This window comes from Coturnix japonica, chromosome 12 (assembly GCF_054131305.1).
Source record: "Coturnix japonica strain WE chromosome 12, WE-NBRP24, whole genome shotgun sequence".
Taxonomy (NCBI): Eukaryota; Metazoa; Chordata; class Aves; order Galliformes; family Phasianidae; genus Coturnix; species Coturnix japonica.
Genome location: NC_140674.1, coordinates 19202709 through 19222076, shown reverse-complemented (window position 1 = coordinate 19222076; position 19368 = coordinate 19202709). Strand labels below are relative to the sequence as shown.

The 19368-nt window shown below is 41.9% G+C and overlaps 1 protein-coding gene and 1 long non-coding RNA gene across 22 annotated transcripts in view; one reads left to right on the top strand and one right to left on the bottom strand.

Moving 5' to 3' along the window:
* Window positions 1-19368, bottom strand: part of MECOM (MDS1 and EVI1 complex locus) — a 313281-nt gene that overhangs the window by 215092 nt on the left and 78821 nt on the right. The window lies entirely within an intron of this gene.
* LOC146758875 (uncharacterized) lies at window positions 3783-17446 on the top strand. The gene is made up of 3 exons (XR_014933601.1): window positions 3783-4244; window positions 12472-14250; window positions 17204-17446. It is a non-coding gene; the product is annotated as an uncharacterized LOC146758875 (long non-coding RNA).

The window sequence follows — 19368 nt, the reverse complement described above, 5'->3', positions numbered from 1 at the left end:
TATCAATGTCGGTCATTTAAAAACCTACATTAATTTTGACCCTGAAAACCAGACGTGTTAGGTCTGAGCCCTTCACTTCAGAGAAATTAGGGTCTCCTACGGCCCCTGATTCAAGTTTGGCCAACAAAATATCCACACGTGTATTTTTAGAGGTTGGATATGTATTGGTTCAATTCTGTTGATATAATTAATACTTTTCACTGTTATCCTTAACAGGTATACAGAGGTAGGGAGCAAAATACTGTCAGAGGTAAAAGGGCCCTGTGCTACATGTGCTCCCAATACAGCAGCCCCAACACCTCCTACCAGGTGAAATGATATGGTTGGCAAAATTAATGTAGCCCAACCACTATTTTTATGACATTTTAGGGCTGGTGAAATTACTTTAGTCCATTTTACCATACCACAGAAAATCATAAGCAGTATTACAGGAGGCTGAAAATCTCCATATTTATGAATGAGGTATGGATGATTAAGATAAAAGCATCCCTGCTATTGATCACAGGCCTCTCTCATCTATTAAAATAATAAAACCACATAATGCTGCGGCACTTAAAGCTCAGCACTTGAAGAAGGTGACCGAATGCAAACATTGGTGGTCGTGTCCCACACACCGGTGCTCTGGCTGCAACACATACCTTCATGCTGAAACCTGCAGGACAACATGACCATCAGCACTGGCATGGAGCTGGTTTAGCTCAGACCCCAACTGAATGTCCTCACTATTGCACAGAGCTGTTCCATGCTGAGCTCAGGACTACCCAGCAGCTTCATACTTCCTCACCATACTAAACACTAGGTACAGCTTACTGCAGTGGGGTGACTCAACACCATCGTCATCTGGATTTCCAAAGGGGTGGACTTTGCTGCAGCAGAAATATGTTCTGCACTGTTTCCTGCAGCAGGGTGCCCCCAGAGGGGTACTCAACACCATTCACGCTGCATCAGTACTGAGCACCACAAGCCCTGTCTAGGAGATAGTTGCCACCCAGCAGCACTGGTTTCATGAGCTGTCAGAGCATATCTTACCCACTTTGGAGTATCAGTGGGGCATCAAGAGCTCTTGTGACCTGAGACCCAGCACTGGGCTCCAGCACAATGCTGGACTCACCCATGCCTGCACAGAGCTGCCGGTGCAGACAAAACATACTGGCAACCAGAAACTGGTTCAGCAAATAGCCCCATTCACAAACTATCAAACTACAGCCCTCCAAAAAATATTTTTATTACATATATCATTCTGGTTTTCTTAAAGAAAAAAAGGCATTTTTTTCCAAGTGAAAATCATAAGGGCTTTAAGGCAAAAAGCATGCTTTTTTTGCCTGGCAGAGGGTGGAATATCATGGTCACGCTGGAAAACCACTGTGCTGGACTGATATTAGCCTGGATCCAATTAGAAACACTTTTCATTTTTAACCCAGGTGGAATTGCACAATTATAACAGCAACAGCCTGTGCTTGACAGGAAATGGAGAAAGTTGTTCTCACTGAAGAAAGGAATAAAGGCCTGCTCAGTGCTCACAGAAATCTTGCACAAAACCTCCAGGCTGAGCACAGTTCCCAGACTGAAGACCAGAAGTTATTTTGTGCTTGACGGCGAGTACCCAGGTACATTTATCCACTGTAAGAAAAGCCCAGCCCTTCCGCAATTGCTCCCAACAGAAGCAAGGGCAATCCCAGTAGGTTGTAACTCGCCTACTTCTGAGTTCCCCTCCATCTACCAGAAATGGGCTCAGCCATGGATGTGGTATAACATTGAGCTCAGGGGAGCATACCCCAACCCTTTTTGCTCATGTGTGTCCTCACATAGGCTCTGATGGTGCCAAAAGGTACATGGCAACATCTTGATTCAACAGATGCTCAAATTCCACTAGGCTGAAATGAGGTGACATTTGTAATGAAATCAGGAGAGTTGGCAACACCATAAGATAAGGTTCTTTTGTCCACCCTCAAGTTCTTAGTTCCTATTTTTTGTAAACCTTATCAAAGAAAAGAAACATAGTATTTGAATTTTTCTGCATCAGAATCCTTAGCCAAGTCTGTCACAGGATTGGGTTTGCATAATTACAATTTAGATATAACTACAGTAGAAAATTATTAGCAACTTCATCATAAACCTCAAATTGAACCAGGTTTTTATATGTTAATAGTCAAGAGAAACAGATGGTTTCTCTTTAATTACTTGTTGCAAACTTTCTGCCTTTTCCAGGTTGTATTCAGAAGCAAAACATATACCAGAATGCTGTGCCTTGTATTTGATGCAACCACAAGGACAGCAATCTTCCAAGAGAAAAGAAAGTGAAAAAGAAGGGAAAAGATAACAAGAAAAATGAAAGCCTATCCTCAAAAGATAGGCAGACCCATATTAGAAATGCAAAAGGTTGAGATAGCTTGGACAAATGCCCAAACTTCTGAGAGTTTAATCAAAACTAAACCAACCAATCCTCCTCCCCTTATGAGATTTACCCAGCAACAATTACGATCAGTTTTAAAAACCACAAGTACTTAATAAAACTAGAATATTATAAATCTTCTGCCACATGAAGCTAATAAAAATAAATAATAATAATAAATTTAAATGCTTCAGGCACCCAGGCCCAAAGGCACTAACCTGTATTTTTGCCTCAAGTCAACGATATAAATAGTTGGAGAAATATATGAATAAATGTAATTTTTGTAGAAGAGTATTTTTTCTTCATACCTGCCAGATTTTAGGCTGATTACATTCACTGCAGCAGGACTTGTAATGAGATGATTTAAGAGACTGTTCCATTTACATGTTCATCTGACATTATTAAATCTCTATTTGTTTCTATCACAGAGAATTCAGAAACATGCTCCAGAGGGTGCACTGTTGGCTGTACCATCCAGTTTTGTGTTAAACTAACACCAAGTGTCCAGCCTGGGGCTTCTCTAGCCATGTGGCCCCAGGCATCTGTTGGACCTCATGAAAGCATTTGTTTTCCCAGCCCTGGAAGGGTTACTTTTCACTTCTCACTGCCTCATCCCATCAACTTTACACGTTTTTTTTTAAAGGCAAAGTATTTCGTAACCCCGTGGTTGTCACCATCCCAAGCCCAGTGGGTGTATAACATTTCTACCTCACCTACGTGCTACAGAAAACATCCATTTTTAAGGGGAAGTGTTTGGTTTTGCTGGTCTGGTTTCAGTGGGAAGGGCAGTGCTGAAATATCAGTCATCACTTTGAAAAATTTGGAGATGATAGCTCGAATTCAATGCCATGACCCCACAGGCAGCGCACTGTCCCTGAGCCCCAAACCCAAGCTCTCTTCTTACCTCTGTCCAAGAAAGATTTGAGTGCAAATCTTCCAGTGACTTTTGCCTCATTAGGGATAAGTAAAAGCCAAAAAAAAAGATATTTAGATTGCACCAGTTAATAAAAATAACACACTGCAGAGTGAGTTGTGTGTATCGGCGATCAGGAAACACACTATTGTGTTTTTCACCCTCAGGAGTTGGGTCACAACCCTGCAGTGAAAATGGCAGGTTGCACACTTTCACATAGTACCATTCATTTGTAAAAAGGGAAATCAAAAGGCAAAGACACATACCAAAAAAAAAAAAACAACCCTATATTGGGAATATGTTGGAGCACTTTTAGAAATCACTAGAGCTGTTTTCATAATCCTTCCACTTGTAAGGCCAAATGCCTTAATTACCATGAGACCAGCTAGCTACAGAGGGCTTAGAAAGAGCCATAAAAACATGTTAGAGTGGCCTAAAATAGCTCTCCCTCCCCCTAAAAATAGAACAACACACAGAGAAAATACTTCTACTCCTTTGGAGGCAACTGGGACTGCGAGGATAGTGCCCGGGGGAGCAGCCCCAACCCCAGCAGCACGGTGTTCACCAGGACCAGAATATTCTGACACAAATGTGATGCTGTCCTGTATCAAAACCCGATTCTTGCCTCTGCCGAGTCTGACCAGTCTTGGGTCTGGAGCCAGAACGATTTTTTTGGGAGGAAATTCCACATTTGGGAGGGAAAGGATGAAGTAGTTATAAAAGGGTCAGCTTGCCAGATGGAAAAAAGAGGCAGTTGTATGAACAGAATGGAGGAAAGCATTTCCTGGGTCACTGAGTTTTGTCTGGAGCTACCTATAGGAACTAATTCCCACATCACCAAGAGACCAAGCTCTTGCAGCAGGCAGAAGCATGAGGATCAACCCCCAACACCACGTCCCCTCTGCGAAGATGCAACACTCAATGCAGCATCACTGAAATGTGAGTAACCTCAGCATCCGATTCTGTTTCTTCTTTTTTTCTCTCTCTCTCTTTTTTTTAAATTTCTTTTTAAAAATTTTTTTTTTTTTTTTTTTTTTTCTCCTGAAGAAGCTTCTCTCCAACAACACCTCAGTAGCTCAAAGAGCAGGGGTAAGACCTGGAGGCAAACCAAGCCCCTGCTCGGTGTGGACCAACCTCCCGCTGCCGGGCTGGGGTCACAGTGCTTCCATGAGAGGAGGGCAGGATGGCCCCTGCAGAAAGCTGGGCTTCAGCACTGATCATTCATTGAAATTTGTCAAGTCCTTCATAGTCCCTGCCTCGGTTTTCCGGTCTGAGGAGTATGAACATTACCGTTTACCCCTCTTTGTAAAGGGCTCTGTCATCTGCACTGTACACACCCACTGGGACATTCCTGACATTAATTTCTGCTTCATATCAGTTTATGTGATCGTTATTAGCCTTCCAGCTTTCAGTACTGAAGGGTCAGATCCATCTCATCCAGCAGATGAAGCTCTGCTGACTTCACTTAAGCTGCAGCCACTTACTCCAGGACTGGATTTAGTCCTGGGCATTTTTCAATTTAAAATACACTGGCAATGCAAAGCTACCACCGTTTCTTCCAGGGGTGGTCTGATTTCATTTGCAAGTATTTGTGCTGGCAAGTCCTACATAATGCTCAGATGCAATTGTGTTTGAGTATTAAATATAATGGGTTAGATGTTATGAATAGGAAAATAAGATAACTTGGTAAAGGAGCTTTGACAGCAAGAGTGAAAGAATGAAGATTCAACTTAAGCTGTTGAAAGCCTAACAAGATAAAGACAGGCAGGGGAGAGTTCCCTTAAACGTGATGAAAATAAGGCCTGAAGGGGTGGAATGATAGAGAGGCTGAGGAGTACATGCTTCAAGACAGAAGATGAATGTGCCCAACATGACAGTAACATGTAGCTAAATTAATCAAAGTACCTCCAGCACTAAATACAGCCAAAATATATTGATTCGTGCAGAAATCTCACAACAGCAGACTTGAGATTCACAAAGGGATGCATCTTTTCTATCTAAATTAAGTTTCCATATTTTTGCTTATGGGATTTTCTCATTCTGTGTTACCAGAAATGATATAAATCTCCCCTTTGCATTTTATATGCCTAATGTTCCTCAGTGTTGAGAACCCACATTCTCACAGCACACACAATTACATCTCCCCATTAAAGATACTGCAGCATACACAATATACCCAGAAGCTAAACTACCAGGAAAAGTTTCCTGAAAAGCACGGCAGCTCATGGCCAGTTGATAAAAACAAACTGTTACAACTACTAACATTTTCACCTTCAAACTATAATCTTAAGTTAATTCCATTTCCGTGATTTGTGCTGGATTTGCAGCTGTTGTTGAACCCCCTGTTTTGGCTGAGGCAAAGCCCATGCTGCCCTACTGGCTTCTCAGGGTCTACTCCAGGATATTCCCCATCCCCTCAGCCCTTACACAGATTGCAAGTTTATCTGCCAGACCCTCCCAGCTGCCAGCAGTAAATTGGTTGAACAGCTCGGATGCTGTTCGGCAGCTGCCTGTCTCACTCCAAAGGTGAGCTCCCAGCCAAGGCAACTGCTAGAGATTCAGTAAGTTTGCACTGGGTCACTGATCTCATTTGCACCGAGCACCATTTTTGGAGTCATTTGATCTGGGAGCAGAATTTGGCCTCGTTGACTCAAACAAGCACCCTGAGCTGCCAGCCCACAGAAGGGAAAGCAAAGCTGTGCCTCTGGGAGGAAGATCTTTCCCCAGAGATGTATGAATGTGATGCATACACCCTCTCACCCCCAGCACCTTCTGCATTTAGAAACTTCTGGATGCTAATGCGACTTTTGGCTGCAAGACATTAGTCAAGAGCCAGAAAGGAGGAGCCAGCCTTACTATCAGGTAGGCTGAAGGGGCCAACTTGCACCTCCCTCTGCAGTCATAAACAGAATGATAATTTGTTTCCTCTTGGCTCACAGACATCTGTTAGGGCACAGTGAGCAGCTAACCCAGTACAAATAGCACCAAGCCACTAACGTGCATTTTATTTGCTAAGAAGTAGGATTATAGCGCAATGGGAGTGAGGAAGAAGGGCATTGCCTGGCACTAATACTCCCTCTATTGGAAAAAGTGTATCTTCCTAGGAATGTGCAGTGTGTTCCTTAAAACAAAGCAAAATAAAGTGATTAGCCCTCCAACAATGGGAATTTACTAATACACTAGAAAAGTGGCTGGGCAGCTGGGGCATTCTTTCCCATTTTGGAGAGAACAAGAAAAAGTACTTCACTACAACAGTAAACTGCTTAAAATGCCACCATTTTAGTTGAACGTGTTGACTTTTGACGAACAGGGTCCATTGCACAAAAATTCAACTCCTTCACTGCTCAGTGCATAACCCCTGTTATCCTCCAGCTGCATGTTGGCATGGCACACACACAGCAGCTCCACATGCTACAAACATAGGCAGCTCCCACAGCTACCAAACACACAGTTTTCCAAACAGAGCTACTTCTTGAGCCTTCTGCCACTCCAACAGGAAACAAGGCTACAGCAGCCTGGCACATTCTTCATCTGACATCATTTCCATGTAATACACGAAACAAGTCAGAAAGAGCTGACAAGGTTTTAAATCCCATAGGAAGAAACAAAAGTGAGAATACAATTCTAGACCTCCTGGACTCATCTGCCTTTTTTCTTTTCTTTTTTCCTTCTCTTTATTTTTCCTACAACTGAATGGACAATACATTATTTTCCTGACTGGGTTTTGTGGCACAGCCACTTGGAATATGCCCTGGGGATGAGAGAAGGACCAAGGGCTGGACTCAGCTCCAGCCTCCCTTGCAGAGAAACAAGGATGAGAGCGCTAAGCATAGAAGCTCTAATATTGTTCCACCTATACGAGATAGATAACTTGGAGAAAAGCACATTTCTGGCATAAATCAAGAAATTTCCCCAGAATCCAAGAGAAATATGGGTTTACATCTTCTGAAGATTTACATCCTGCAGGAAGGTGGGGAGGGAAGGGCAGCCAGGATCTCAATAAACTCCCAAAACAAGTAATCACCACTTCCCACCAGTACTGGGAAGGCTTCAGAACGTGCTCTGGCTCTTGGACACAAGTAGCAGTAAAAGCCAACTCTGCACATTTAACATGAGTTTAACAGCTTTAAGCCTGTTTCCCTAAATTATGTATGGATGCATAACTGGAAGAACAAGAGATTAGCACATGGTGCTCACTGGAGGAGTGATATCCACAAAACACAAGTATTAAGCAGGGATTTACTAACTGTTAGCTGCAGCCAAAAAAACATTCCATCTGGAGTTAGATTACAGCTTCCTGGGATGGCCCGGGACGCTCTCAGACCCTTTGGTATATTGACCACAGTGGACAGAGGAGTGGAGAAAGGTGATTGTGGGGAGAATGCTCAGAACCTGAAGAATATTAAAGTAATGCTCATTCAGAAAGTGATTTGGTAATATGCAACAAGTTTGTGAAGAAAGGATACAAAACAAAAACTAATCAGACTAATAGTAATAAATGTTTAGTTAATAAAACTGAACTAATAGAATGGCAAAACACTTTGGAAGCTTTTTGTCAGCTTTTTATGTATCAATGAAAAATCAAGGTGTACTAGAGCATATGGAGAATATTAGAGCTTTTCTTAAGGACATTTTCTTCTTTATCACTATAGTAATTTTTGCCTCAGTTCCCTTTCAGCCCCTCGTGGGTCTCAGGGTACGAGATGTGACACCAACATGGGACAAGGCAGAGAAGATGAAAGTTAACTTGATCACACTTTTCTGTTTTTTTTTCGGATGAATATATATATTTTCTTTCGCTCCAGGCCTCACATAAAGCAGCAGTGCTACTATTGGTTTGTTCTCAGACTCCAAAATAAACACACATTCAGATGACTTATTCTCATATTTCCAGCTACAAGAGAGGCATCCAAGGTTTTGCTTCTTCTGCCTTGGATGTGCTTGCCTCTGTTGATTCAGAAGCAGACTAATGTATAGGACCTTAAATTCTGTATGACTCCATGTAATGTAATGAACACCAACAGACCTTAAATTTCCTGTATCTCATGGGTGCTTTTTATTGCACTATTTGGCTAAAATCCAAGGGAAAAAAAAGGAAAAAAAAAAAAAGAAAAAAAAGAAAAGCACATCGCTACTGAATTTTCCAACAATATCACAGGAATGTGATCCCCCCCTTAATATACATACTGATGATCTATTTGGAATTTTGATCCGCAGTTATGAAGAGAAAGAAAATGTTATTCCCTCAGAGGCCAATTTTCATCTTGCTCTGGAATTCTCATTCCAGCCTCTCAAAGAACACTTTGCCTTCTCTAGATATTAACTACTATTTGTCTCTGGCTCAAGGCTCACGTCTGTTGCTGCATGAGCTACATGGAAACAAATTCCTAATCATATTTCTGACAAGAGCCCTCACAATCTTGTTGGCTGCAGTCATCCCATTTCCAGTATTTTGCTAGCAAAACCATAGGAAAGCTTTAGTCTCCTCTTACTGAGCATGTGTAACTCCCATTAACAGGAGTCACCACATGTGTGCAGATCTAGCACAGAGCAGATTGTCTAAGAGGAATGGCTGTCTCAGCTTACTTTCAGCTTCCAGCACACCAATAGACACCAAGGGTTTGCAGTGAGGGAGGCTGCTTGGAATACAGGTCCAGGTCCTCCCCTCCCAATAGTATGGGTCAGCCTGACTGTAATGAACTGACTCCATAGTCAGGCTGAGGATCCATTGGTACGTGAATGCAAGAGAGGCAAAGTGGGCACTGCCCAGTTATGAAAGTTCATCCGTATGTTGAATTGGATGTTAGAGATTTCCAAGATCAAGCCACAGTAATGATCCAAACATTTTTGCCAATCCCTTTCAACCTACATTTTTGGGAATCCTGTTGTGAAATGATTAGATAGATCTCTAGATCTGATCAGCAGCATGTTGCAGGTGACAAGTCAGGTAACAGGCAAAGTTATATGGACGTCTTCTGGTGCAGAAAAAACCACCACCAGCAACTACTTATGGAAAACTACTGCTTTCAAGTGTGTATGCACACGGAATGTAACCGCTACTTCAGATTAGGAGGTAATAGAAATAACACTCTGGGTGGGAGCATATGCTGGTTTGGGAGTTCCTGGGGATGCTTGCACCCCACCTCTCATCCCAGGCATGATGGAACCACAGGAAGAGCTGTGAACTAAGTGCTGGCTTGCTGAATTGAAAAGGAAAATTTACAAGTGATGGGATTTGGGTGCGTATCTCCAGTAATTCCACCTCTAAGGGTGCTGTGCTCTGTATCCTGTTAGCCATACAACCTTCATAAAGATTCACGATTTGAGCCTTCACTCCCTTCTATCAATTCTCCCCAGCATGACTCCAGTTTATTTCAGCATCTCAGAGATACCATCTTCATCTGAGCACTCCCAACCCATCTCCAGAAGAAACCCCAGCATGTTGTGCATTAAGAAAGCAAAAAAAAAGCTACAACAAATCACTTCAACTGATCATCTGAGGGAGAGAGAATGGGAAATGCAACTTTCTCCACATTCCTTCAATGCAGATGAACACTGCATTGGTGACGTTTCAGCCTGTGGAAAGTATTACTGTAATGGGTTGCATACTGCTCAGAACAAAGAGCACATATTTATCTTCAAATTTGGAACCACTAGGGAGGAATATGCTGGACAGTGAACCAAAACAGTCCATGATCCTTAACAAACCTGTCAAAATTTGCCCCATGCAGCAGAATAGTTTCCTAAAAAGAGACTTAAGCTTTCAAGCATCTTAAGTATTTTCTGTCAAATAGTGTATATGCATATAGTCCAAATTCCTGCTCAACATATCCTTATTCAGCCTCTATATTTTCCTGCTCTCCAACTCCTTTCCCCTCCCAACTCCTGCATATGACTTCAGCCTTGAACTCTGCAGGCCAAAGTTTTTGCAGTGCAGGTTTTGCCCAGGTCACAGCACACGAAGAGACTCTTGGTGCAGATTTCCAGGCGCTCAGTTTGCAGTGCTCGGACAGAAGCAGGTTGTGTGTGAAGGGCCTCATTCACTGGTTACAGAGTCTTCTTGGAAAATGATAGCCCAATTATTATACACCACCTCAGGATTTAAGTGGGCACTTGAAAATTTTACCACAAAGTTTTAGGAACAGGTTTTTATCTTATTTTTGTTTTATTTGTCTTTTGAGCAATACAGATCTGACTCTGACTCCAATGAGATCAGCACTACGTTTCTCTCCTATGGCAATGACTGAGAAAGCAAAGCTTTAGCAGCCCAAAGGAAAAGGTCTGCCTGCATCCTAGCGTGCCTACAGTCATTTGGGTAATTAAGGCCTGTGTGTAATGAAGAAGTACATAAATCAATAATGTAAGGAAGTTTAAGCACAGATAGTTTTGCAGTTAGTTGTATGCATTATTCATCACACTGAAAACACCTACTTCTCAGAACATCTGCAGTTTGTCTGTTACTTGCAGCCCGTGGCTTTGTTCAGCTATGCAGATATGCGCAATCCAGACATGCAGAGCAAAACACAGAGCCAAATCCTTAATCTGCTCTTGAGATATCAGAGTACTACAGCTGCTGAATTCTTCCAAAAAGTCAGAGCAGCTGAGACAAAACTTCATCTGCAACTCATATATCAAAAAGAATACCAGAGAAACAGTTTAAAAGTCAAACGCAAAGCCCACAATTGGTGTAAATCAGAACAGCACCTCTTAGCCAGCTGCAGCTACTCCAAACAGCAGAGCAGAGATCCACCCCAATAGCAGTATTATTGATCTTTTCTTTAGAACACACATTCGTCTATATGAAACATATTCAACACTACATCCTCTAGGATTATCACAGAGCCATAAGCAACTGCAACAATTACAGTTTCTATTTAAGAGATGCAAATCAATATTAATTAAAATTAGACAACTGTTTGTGATGTAAAGGGCCCTTGTACTCAAAGGGCATAGTGGCCATTAAATATATTAAGACTTATTACTTAAAAGATTTTAGACAAAGTCAATGCATTGTGTGTCCTGAGGGACAGTTCAATGCCTCTGTATGTTGTACAGCATTTAACTATAGGTGCCACAATCAAAGGCAAACACAATTAAGTATCAAACGGTTAAATGTTATGTGTCACTCTCTAAAGAATCTATATTGAAATGCTTAATTAAACTTTTTTTTTTAAGGAAAAAAAAATTCCATAGCATGATTTTGATCCAAAACAACTGCTTATTTGATTCATATTAAATAACCTGCATATTAAGTTGCTTGTGCTTCTCCTGTTCATTATCATGAAGGCAGCATTTGCATTTCTTGATAGACTATTCCTGTTTCCTTCCCCTTTTTTTCTTGTCTTACATCAGTCAGTGGAAAGAGTGCCACCACAGGCCATCATTAACCTTCCAAATCTGCCTCAAAACAAATAGTACAAGAGCTCACTAATTTGAAGATCAAAAAGCCACTTGTCCATTATATAATTGGAATGAAAGGCAAAATGTTGCAGTTCTGAAGAGCACAGTAATTACTAGCTGTTAATTGCTCTCTCGTGGTGGCTCACTTTTAATTAAAAAGAACAGCTCGTCGCAGGCCGATAAGCAATGGTGGAGACCACTGGTTTAATCAACAAAGCAGAAAAATTTGTTTCTGCCGCAGCCAACAACAGCTTGAGAAATCTTCAGATGTCCAATTGAGATTAAAAACTGTCTATTTAGTGCAGTCAGATTTTATTTTAACCAAGGAAATGACTATTTGAAGTCTTCCAATGCGAGTGTCCCCACCACATCCCCGCTGGTGCTGCAGGGACTAATCACTGGCTTGTGGTTGTGATCATTCAAGTAAAGAAATTTAGCTACTTTCCTCTTGACTCCATCATTCTTGGGTAATTGGCCTGTCTGAGGTGAGCACTTTTTTTTCTTAAGAAAGAGCTTTAAAGTATGGAAGGCCCACAGACTGTGCATTTAATTACTGTTCATATTTCATGCAGTCAAACAGAATTTCATTTAAAAAGAAAATGATTTACCTACCTAAAGGAAAAAAAAAAAAACACCTTATATCCACTGCTTTGGGTATTTTGTTCCTTTTCCTTCAGCAACTGTATTTACATGCCAAAAATCTATTCAAACATCAAAGTTAATTCTTTCAAAGGTTTCTGTCTTTAACACTTTCATCTAATGACAGGTGTCTTTAAGGAATGTCCCACTCTGTGTCGTGAAAATCATTCTGTGGAGAAGCAGGTTAGGTAAGCTAAGTGGAACCATTTTGCCCTGGTTTGTCCCATGTCCCTCCTGCCACAAAGAGCTCACACCTGCTAGTGGCTCACGCTCGTCCTTTACTCATTTGGCCCCTCCAGCTCCCAAAGGCACTGTACTCAGATACTCAGTCCTTTGCTTTCTTATATTTATATACATTTCTTCCAAGTGAAGGCTCTGCTTCCCATTGAGCACTACACAGGCGAGTTGTGCGTGTACATAAAACTGACCCCAGTCAACCTCATGCTGCTACACACCCCATCTTGCTTGCACTGAGATAGGGATGTCTACATACCATCTAGCATAGGAACAAGTTGTTTCTATTGAACAGGTTCCAGACTCCTTATTCTCATCTACCTTATTCCCATTAATGTCTGGAAACAGATGCTTCTATCTACAGCTGTAAGCAGCTTTGGAATATCAGTTAGCTTTGGTTTGAACTTTGAGACATATTTCATTGCTGAGTAAGCTGCAACTTCCACTGCTGCCAAAGAGTATTTTTCTATTTTCCTTTGTATATTGAGGAAAAATGTAGTCATTCGTTTTTCTTCTTAAGCACAAACACATATAAACATGAATATATGAAAACATGTATATGTATATAAATATATATACATTCTCTTTGTAGGCTGCTGGAAATCAAAGCAGGAGAAAACAAAAGGTGAACTCCCTCTCACCTGGGAACAGGTGGATTTTTGGATAGAGCTGCCTTTACTTTCAAATCCTACTTCTTTTGGAGACACGGAAATGTGGTAACCAATTGCTGGAGCCCTATTTTCTCCTGTTTGAATTTCCAAAACATCTACTCTACAAAGACATGATTTGTCATACAACTTTTCACATATTCACTGATGTACATTCACATGCACCTGTTTATTCTTCATACAAAAACAGCAGTTTTGAAATTACCAGTGAGTGGGGAATCTAACAAGTTACATCAAACTCTAAGTGAATAAACCTATTAGTGTGATCAGTCTGATCCTTCTGCTGATTTAATTTAAAACCTGCAAGAAAAACATATCATGCCATTTTTGGGAACACACCATATGCTCAAAATTGCCTTTAAAGAAGTGAGCAAACAGCCCTTTGTCTTAAACCAACGTAGAACCATGAATAGTTACCTGACCGTGAGGTGAATTGGACAGATTTCTATCAGTTTGTAAGGATGAGAAATAAAAGATATATACTTTGAAGCATACTCGCTTATTTTAGATAATGAAATATATATAACGATTTTAGAGTCAGCTTTTTCCTGATTGTTGGAGAAGCAATGTAGAAATGAAACAGAATGCTCAGGTTCAGCCTTGTTTTTAGCCAGCTCTGCTCTCGGTTAGTTGTGCACTGGTTTAGGGCTACAAAAATACACTGGAAAACTAAAAAAAATAAAATTTAAATTAAAAATAAACTTTTTTACTATGGGTTATAGTTCTTTTGTGTGTGTGTACACGTATCTGTATATGCATACACTTGATATATGTCTATATGGAGATATAGTTACATATGCACTTTTTTGTGATACATGTATTAGTAAGCTTTCCAAACTCCATCCAAGCACATGCTGGGGCTGAGCTGCAGCTCTCCCGTCCCTCAGCACACCAGGGCTATCTGCAGCTCCTGCCCACTCATCTTCCTGCACTGACCATGCCAACCCGCTCCAGTCTTGCCGAGCGATAAACCCCTGGCCTCTCGCATTCTCCTGGCCGATAAGGTGAGCTGTGAATACATCTTATTTCTGTGTTGTTTGTTTTTCCTTCCCCCCTTTTCCTGCTCCCATTTTCGGTCAGCACCTGTCACCACAGCCCTGACTCTCGCGGCTCTCTCCCGAGGGCCGGCGGTTTATCGGAGGAAACACTCGCGCTCACAGGGATGGCCTCCGCACCGTGGCCGATTAATCCAAGTTGAGTGCACTTCCTTCGGCCAGGGGACACCAATTACCGTGAAGGCACCGGCAGCACAATGCAGGCGAACATCTGACAGCCCGGGTCCTGCCAGCTCCGCATTGTCCTCCCGTCAGGCGCTGTCAGTTCCCAGCCTTAATTACATCCTGTTTACAAACACTCGGCCGGACTTCAGATGGAGCCTTAACAAAGGTTGACAAAGGTCAGGGCCACGTCATGGGATGTTATCTGTCTGTGTGCTCGGGCAGATAAACTAGGGGGCTGATTTCAGAGATAGCACAGGGAACGCGCCAGGGCCATGAGAATGTCCGAGGTGTTGGGGTTGGAGGCGCTGAGGTTGGAGGTGTTGAGGTCGGAGGTGCTGAGGTCCCGGCACCAGGCTGCCTTGAACAATTCTTGTGCAGAGCTGCCTTATTTTGTTATTCTTTAACCAACCAGCTATGAACATTCCATAAATCACTTTCCTACTTCTTTCTTCTTATAGAGTTTGGGGAAAATAATGTTCACTGCAACCTGTTGATGTTCAGTGTGAACAAAAACCCAAAAAGGAAAAAAAAAAAAAAAAGTAGGAAGCATTTGAAATTTACAGCTGGGTTTCCTTGCATGGGAACGAGGAAACCGGGCACCTCTGTAAGCCAAGGCTCCGGTATCATCTTTCTCCATCTTAAGATAGATGAGCACTGACATGAACTGAATCTCATCCAAAACTCAAGGTATAGGAGTACTTATAGGAGGAGTAGAGCAGCTGGATCAATCTAAACACTTGATATATCAAGGCTGTTAACTTAGGTGCTTGTCATCCAGACCCATCTCTTTGTATCTAGTCACTTATTCACACATCATGATTCACGAACCCCAACTGCACAGGACCACACAGCAATAGCCAATGAAACTGAAAACCCAGTTTGTTGCCATATCACTGCTCTCTGAGGAAATATTGGAATAATTACATGGTCACAGTCAGTAAAAGGGGACTGGAGTCATAGCACCATGCTTCTGCAGAGCTGTGCAATGGATAGCAGAGGCTGTGTTAGTGTTTCTGAGCTAATGGCAGAGTGCTGGGCGTCAGGACCCACCCAGGATCTTCAAGATATTTCTGATGGTGGATGAGAACACACATGCCTGCCCATAAAGGTAAGGGACTTACGTGTTTCATTACTTGAAACAAAACCAAAAAAACCCTTGGATTTTAGGGTAAAATTTTGATTTTTTTTTTTTTTTTGTGGGGAATGTAAATACCAAACAATGGTAACATTTACTCTGACCATGACCATGGCTTCCCCATCTTACAGTTTTGAATATCGTCACCTACATTAGTTATCCAAAGTACCACTTAAATTTAAGCCTTTACTTTCATAAGTGAGTGGCAAAGCTAAGGACAAAAAGATATCTCTTATTTATGTATCAGTTTCTAACAATCCAGTAAAAAACTGGTATCTCACCTGAAAGAGTTTATAGCCAGGGGCTGAATGCTGTAGAAAAGCAAATCCACAGTCCAGCTAAGTCAGTACAATTACACTTAGCTAATCCAAACAATTACACTCAGTGAAAGGAAATTTAAAATTACGTTCTATCAAGAAAAGGAGTGGAAAGGATGACTTGCTGGAAAGGTTTAAAATATTTGACAATCCAAAGTGTAGAAAAGTTGAAGGTTTAAATAAAGTCTGCAAGCTCACTGCTGATTACATACACTCAGAAATATTCCTGGCTGGTCCTGAGCATTTCTGCTGTGCCTGCAACTGAGCTATTCTTACAAAGAGGTGGAGCATGGTGACCCTTGGGTGCAGAAGGAAACTTCAGCCACCCCATCAGAGCGGGTACAGTTCAAGCCCCCAGTCACAAATCAGTCAGTAACAGAATGAAGTGGGCACTGGATGGTTTTGGTTTTTTTTTCCAAAAACATGCCTTTTTTTTTTTTTTTTTTTTTTTTTTTTTGGTCAGAAAAATAAAGGGGAATATAAGAATGAAGGCTGATTTTTGGAGAACTGCCTTCTGTAGAAAACTGGGCTGTGCTGCTGCAGGAGAGCCTCACCACGGCAATCAGGCACGGCTCTGCAGTTCATAAAGCAGGCTCTTCCTTGCTCAGCTTTGTGACTTGTTGGCCTCAGTATGCCTCTTGTTCCAGACAACGTGCCAGTCGGCTGCTGTTACTGCAAAGCTGTGCTGAATACTTCTTAATTAGCCCAATTCCCTATAGCTTGGCCTAGTTTTCTACTGAGGAACAGCCTTTGGAGCTGTGTAGCCGTGTATCTGGGAAAATCCGATCCTTAACACACAAACCCAGTTCAGCACATCCTATTTTCTCTAACGCTGCCCAGCGAGCTCAATTGCATTTGTGCTGGAGCATCATCCTGCCCAGGATCCATCTGTAGCACGCTGGGTGCCCAGCTGCAGGTCCTGTGCACTGCACAGCTTCATGCCCACTGGTACCACGAGGACAGAGCTTGTCCTTGAACCCAAGGCTCATCACCTCTGTGCACATGAGTCAGAGCACAAATAAAACTGATCACGCAAGTTGTATTTATTTGCTCAAATTCACGGGCTTTTCATGCATGTAAACCTTCTGCTGTTGCACTGGTTGTGCAGCACAACATTATTGGTTTCATTTGAGTTTACCCTAACTTAAACCAGAAAGAACTCTACCCTCTTTTATTATTTTTATTACATCACCTTACCCTCTATTTTCTGGCATTCTGTTCTCCCTTTCTGTATTTTTTTGTTCTTTAAAGTCTGCCTAACATTTTATGGACATCTTCCTTGCAGCTTCCAGAAGGGTGCTCCATCTTAAACTCGACAGCAAGGCTGACAGATGGGCTTGATAGTTTTCTTCTTTTGCAAGTAATAAAAAAGGAACATTACACTTCACGCGAAACCAGAGCACTGCCTCAAAACAACAGTGTTTGCTTGGCTATAAAAATAGTTACTGTTCTGCCAGGCCCAGAATCAAAGCATTTGTATTAATGTGTTTCCTCTTTTAATAAATAAATCCAATATTTTAAAATTTCAGCCATTTTAGATTACTGTTGTTGTAAGTATTATTTTCCTCTATGTCCTTAGAATTGTACAGCTGTATCTACCCTGCTAGGCACCCTTCTCAGCCAAGGTACTCTAACAGTTACATCGTTATTTGTGCTTCCTAATGAAGCTAATGAGGCTGCCGGGTGTTAAACCTGGGATTGGCTGCAACATCTCAGACAAGCTGCCTTCCTCCAGCATGTCATTTCATTAATCATCTCCTGAAGGTGTATCAGCTTGGACTACAGTTTTTAGGTGAAAATCTTTGACCCTTGGTTCTTTCCAATGAAAGCTTGAACAGAAAATCACACACAGCACAGACACTGTCATCACCACAAAAGTCTGTTTTGCAAAACTTTGCAAAGTTCTGTGTTGTTTCAATGCAGAACAGACAAAAGCTTAAATCGCTGAACTTCTGTAGAAATAAAAACACCATCCTTCATCTGACAACACATAATCCCTTTTTAATCAGAGAGCTAAACCTGTCATTGCCACAGCCTTTACCAGTCATGCCATAGGTCCTGAAAACACGAAGGTTGGAGACAACCAAAGGATTTTGTTTTTCGCAGTTGGATACTGGAAACACACAATTATATTTTTGGTTGACTTTTTCATTTAGGTCCAGACATAAAGATTAAACAGAACAAACACCTCCTCTCAAAGCTTTCCTTGCACTCATCCACACTTCCCACATCCTGCACACCTGAAGGGCAGGCAGGTCGGTGCCATCCCTTCACAATTCTAGTCTGCTCCCACTGCCCCACCAGAAAGTGGGGGACAAGAGTTGCCCCAAAACAAGCTGTGGCTGAGGGCAAAAATAAATGACAAAACATCACAGTGGATGTCTCCTCTTTTAGGAAACATGTTGAATTGCCCTCATGCTAGGAAAGAAGCAAAGCAACAGCTGGATGAGGGCCTTCGCATTTGGTTTTGATCACCGATTATCCTACAAATTAAAATAAAATTAAAAAGAGACTCTGTTTATGCACAACCAATGGAGTGGTACCTTTGTAAAAAGAAGGGGAAAAGGGGCAATTCCTCCTCCCTCTCTGGTGAGGACACTTTGCAAAGCACTGCACTGCTCCTGTTGGAGCCCGTTTTTTAGCAGTGATGGCTCCCTTCCCCACCTGCCCAGGAGCCGCCTCCTCTGCATGGGAAGGAGCCCGGAAGCTCCCGTTTGAGGGAAGGAGGGTTGAAATATGGAAGGTGAGGGTGACTCAGGGGTACGCTATGTTGCGAAGGACATGATAACATAGCACGATTGCAACCCCAAAACTATCACTGGAGGATGACATTGGAGATAAGAAAGTACAGTATTACTGGGCTGCGTTAGCGTAGTAGGAAATCGATTCGGGCAGACAAGCTAAATTTATTTACTTTATTGATTTTAAATTTTACATGAACTGCAGTATAAGTAAATCTTTCATGGTAATTCCAAATCTTGAAACCTATTGTAAATAACTAAAAAAATGTCCAATGTTCAAAATAACCATTGCTTTGTACTGAAAGTGCATTATTCTTAAAGCCCAGGACAAAATATTTTGTAATGAATACCCTAAATCTACCTTGGCAGTCAGTGTTGATATTTTTGCTAAAATAAGAGCCTGCTTTTGGTGTACCTGATGATTCAATAAAGCATATATTTTTTTTAAAGGGGAGGGAGGAAAGGAAGAAGGGGAATTTTTTCCTCTTGTATGAAACGAAGCAGCACACAGGTTTTGTCCTCATGTCTGATGGAGGAAAGCAGCTGAGTGGCCACAGTGCAGGTAGAGCTCCATGCACAGAGCTACCAGCACTGCAAAGAGGAGCGCTGGAGGGGCAGGGAACACCCGACCCACATAAGGACCGGTCCTGGCTCTGGAGAGAAAACAGGTGACAGCATCTCCTTGCCTTACTCACACAAGAAGTCCAAG